At 49.1% G+C, this 5,000-nt stretch overlaps 1 protein-coding gene across 1 annotated transcript in view; it reads right to left on the bottom strand.

Moving 5' to 3' along the window:
• LOC143285054 (uncharacterized) overlaps nt 1-5,000 on the bottom strand; it is a 65,325-nt gene that overhangs the window by 47,219 nt on the left and 13,106 nt on the right. The window lies entirely within an intron of this gene.

The raw sequence follows: 5,000 nt of genomic DNA on the forward strand, positions 1-5,000 counted from the left end.
GACAGACAGACCAGGGACTGATAAACAGACATACACAGACAGTAGAGTGGTGGGGGTGGTACAGACAGACAGACACACAGACAGACAAACAGACAGACAGACAAACAGACAGACAGACCAGGGACTGATAAACAGACATACACAGACAGTAGAGGGGGTGGGGTGGTACAGACAGACACACAGACAGACAGACACACAGACAGACCAGGGACTGATAAACAAACATACAGAGACAGTAGAGTGGGTGGGGTGGTACAGACAGACACACAGACAGACAGACACACAGACCAGGGACTGATAAACAAACATACAGAGACAGTAGAGTGGGTGGGGTGGTACAGACAGACAGACAGACAGACAGACTAGGGACTGATAAATAGACATACACAGACAGCAGAGTGGTGTGGGTGGTACAGACAGACAGACACACAGACCAGGAACTGATAAAAAGACATACACAGACAGTAGAGGGGGTGGGGGTGGTACAGACAGACACACAGACAGACAGACCAGGGACTGATAAAAAGACATACACAGACAGTAGATGGGGTGGGGGTGGTACAGACAGACAGACAGACAGACAGACAGACAGACCAGGGACTGATAAACAGACACACACACAGAGACAGCAAGAGTAGCGGGGTGTGGTCTCGGGGAGGATGGAGTCAGTTCCAAGCCACAGCAGAGCTTCAGTGTGGTGCCTGCTGACCACCACCTGCCGGGTAACACGTCTGGAACTGGGGACGTCACTGACAGTCAGCTCACACACACACACACACACACACACACACACACACACACACACACACACACACACACACACACACCCCACTCCAGAGACGGAGGAGGAGGAGGTGTGGGGCGTAGGGGTGGGAGTGGGCGGAGGGGGTTCGGAGGGGGAGGGGGGCGGGTGAGAGGAAAGGAGGAACCGAGTCATCTTGGGGACAGTGGGTCGACCGTCCTGTTATGTCCCTTTGCCCTTTTCACACACACACACACACACACACACACACACACAGACAGGAGGGGAAACGTCAAGACCTGCTGCTTTTGCACAGTCACGCTCGCCATATATGGTTTTCTGCTGAGGACTTCGCTATCGCCTTCACTGGGTTTGTTGTTGTTCTTTTTTTGTTGTTGTTTTTAATGGGGCTGGGGGGAGGTGAGGGGGGGGGCGTGTCAGTATGTCATGCCACGTTTCTCCCGAGTGAGATGCCCCCCCCCCTCCCCCCCCCCCCCCACCCCCTCCCCCTCCGAAATCATGTCTGTAAGAAAGAAACCTGTCTCAGTAAGTAAGGTTCGGATCTTATTCGTATCGTTTATGTTGTCCTCGTATACTACTCCAAGACATTTTTAGACATGACATAATTTTTCTTCCACTCTGTCCTTGCTAATCTAAATCGATTACAAACCTTGCTAATCTAAATCGATCACAAACAGTGCGCGCGCACGCGCACACACACACACACACACACACACAGAAGCAGACCACCAGCTAAGGCCTACCTGCCGACCACTGGGCGAAGCAGCACCTGTTATCAGCTGACCCAGCGCCCTCTAGTGGAGCACAACAAACACGACCTTGTCCACCCCCGCTCCACTCCCTCAACACCTCCCCTGCTTGACCTTTAGCCTTTAGTGCTTTCCACCACCACCACCACCACCATGAGCACCACCACCACCACCACCACTACCAGTTCTACACCCATCCATTACCCACCTTCCTCAGTCTCTCTTGTTCTCTGGTTGTGTGTGTGTGTGTGGGGGGGGGGGGGGGGGGTAGGGGTATGAGTGCTTGTGTGAATGTGTATGCGTTTGTGTGTGTGTGTGTGTGCGCGCGCGCGCGCGCGTATGTATGAGTGCGTGCTTGTAGTTCTGCGTCTGTATGTGGCTGTGCGTGTGAACATGTGCATTCGTTCAATCGCACAAGAGCAACGCAGTAATGACCTATCAAAATAATAAATTATCTTAAAGACTAATATATTGGTCTGCTTTTTTGTTTGTTTGTTTGCTTTGGTTTTGGTTTGTTTTTGTTTTTGTTTTTTTACCAGGTCTTTGAAGGCTATTCTTGCAATGTGTGTTATAAAAGAATTTTAAAACGATCATAAAGAAGTCATTATTTTTAACGCATTTGAGAAGGAGGGGGCGGAGGAGGAGGTGTGGGGGTGGGGGGTTGGGGGGTAGGGCTTTTTAGACTGAGAGAACGACAATCACATCGTTGGCCTTTCCTGCTATTTGCGTAGAATCAGAGACTGCTATTGGCTTACTTCTTCTTCTTCTTCGTTCGTGGGCTGCAACTCCCACGTTCACTCGCATGTACGTACACGCGTGGGCTTTTAGGTGTATGACCGTTTTTACCCCGCCATGTAGGCAGCCATCCTCCATTATCGGGGGTGTGAATGCTGGGTATATTCTTTTTTTTTTTCCATAGCCCACCTAACGCTGACATGGATTACAGGATCTTTAACGTGTGTATTTGATCTCCTGCTTGTGTATGCACACGAAGGGGGTTCAGGCACTTGCAGGTCTGCACATATTCTTTTAATGTTTTAATGTTTAACATATATGTTGACCTGGGAGATCGGGCACGTGTGTGTGTTTGTATGAGTGGGCGGGGTGTGTGTATGCGCGCGCGCGCGCGTGTGTGTGTGTGTGCACGCTCGCTTAGAAGCATGTGTCCCTGCGCGTGTTAGTGTAGCTTTGTGCGGGGGCGCCCGTTTGTGTTTCAAACTGAGAAGTAATCAACTCGTAAACTGGGTTGCACAAGCGATCTTACAGGTTAGTAGCGCAAAGTTTGCTTTGTGTTAGAATTTTTCCTGTTTACTCTAGTTCTATATCGGCTTTGCGACTGGAATTTGTCCGGTCTATATATGGTACTAATTGTACAGACCCGCGAAGTTTGCTAAGCGTTATGAAGTTTCCTGAATCTACGCTTAATTTAATAGATTTATGATTTCAGCAGCGCAGTTAAGTTTGCCTAACTTTTCCACGATTTTTTCCCCCTAAGTCTGCGCTGCTGACTGCACGGACACCCAGCCCAGCTCCCCAGGGTCATACATCCGGGGCTCCTGCCAACGTTCGCTCACGTGACATCCAGACGTTACGTCCCCCGGGCCCCACTGTTCTAAAAATAGATGGATTGCTCATTGGCCACGAAAGCTGAAGCCAACTGGACGCCATATTATTCTTACTCGTATCCGGCCGCCAGTCCGTTGAGAAGCCGTCTGCAAACTGGTGGTAGTTTCTGAACTGTAACCGTGAATCTTCGATGAAATTGTGTTATGCTTGCCCCCACGACATGTCAAATGTTGTGTCTTGATTGAAATCTGCCAATGGTTTTTTCACCAAAGTTATTACAGGAAAACAGTGCAGTGACACGTGGCGCAAACTTGCTGTGGAGGCACACAGAGAAAAAAATGTCAGCTTAACTAACGCCGCGAGCAAGTGAAAGCTTGCCGTGAAGCCAGCTGAGCGCTCGGCTACATATATGAAGTCACAGCTTCGCGCTATACTGAACCGAGTAGCAAAATGGCTGATTGAACACTTCCGCTGGCTTCAGTTCGCAAAGGGGCTCAAAGAAGGCATGCGCTATCCACCATTTTTTAGGACAATGGCCGGGCCCTCACATTCCCACACGAGACACGTTGACCAGGGTGTAAGCATGATCATCATGGAGGCATTAAGACCATAAGACCACAGCCACGAACAACTTGACCTTAAGGGCGAAACGCCAATAGGTTGTTAAACTCACTCAGGCACTACAAAACGCACTGACGCCGAGACAGCTTTCTATTCGCACTCCGGACAGGCAAGCCATTTAGTCAGTTTACCCGTACGGTTACCGCTAGACTCGTTACCCCCCCCCTGTTGTTCAGCTGGTCATTTCATGGCCGGCTGACCACAGACGGACACTTCGCTTCCCACACACGGGGCACCAACCGGGCTTCATGCGTCCGGGTCAGGTCAAGGAATTAAATGTCAGCCAGAAAGGTCGAGTCAAATCTCAGTCTCCCGAATCGGGGAGATGGTGGGGACTTGTAATAACGGGATCAGTGGGTGTGACTTTCGGATTTTAGAATAACATGATGGGATGAATAAATGCAGGAAGGAAAGGAGAACGGAAGGAAGGAAGGAAGGAAGGAGGGAAGAACAACGGCGACAAGTACTGAGCTCGGAAATCGTTCCCCGCGGAAACACTTCGGCACGACAAGGATTGAGACAATACAACACAATGCAATACAATGCAATAAATACAATACAATGCGACTACATCACCACACAATAAAATACAATGCAATAGAATACAATGCAGTACCATACAACACTCTACAACGCGACGAAAATACCATACCATACCACACAAGACCATACAATACAATACAATACAATACAAGCAACGCCCACGCAACGCAACACAACTAAATGCACTGTAATACCTTACACTGTAATACAATTCAAACACAATCGTCAGTTCAATGCATGCGCGTGTACACACACACACACACACACACACACACACACACACACAGACACCACACACACACACACACACACACACACACACACACACACACACACACACACACACACACACACACACACACACACACCGCGGGAGTTTTAGGTGTGGCATAAAAAAGAAAGCCAGCAATGGGAAAATAAACGGAAGTTTGGAAAAAAAAAAATCTTGGCAAACCTATTTTACATACACGAAAGACACCAAAAAAGAGAGGGGGCGGGGAGGGGGAGGGGGCCTGGGGGGGGGGGGGGACAGCTGGACTCAAGGACTCAAAGAATTTAATGTTAGACCTCCGGCCTGTAAACATTTGATGTGCACATGATCACAAAAAGAAAAGATCATGATCAACTAAATGAAGTAATACCAGAAGTTTAAACACAACACATTTGTTGAAAGGGTGGACAGTCAGAAGAAGAGAGAAAAGGTGGAAGAGAGAGAAAGAGAGAGAGAAGAGAGGGGTGGAAGAGAGAGAGAGAGGGGT

This window comes from Babylonia areolata, chromosome 8, assembly GCF_041734735.1.
Source record: "Babylonia areolata isolate BAREFJ2019XMU chromosome 8, ASM4173473v1, whole genome shotgun sequence".
Taxonomy (NCBI): Eukaryota; Metazoa; Mollusca; class Gastropoda; order Neogastropoda; family Buccinidae; genus Babylonia; species Babylonia areolata.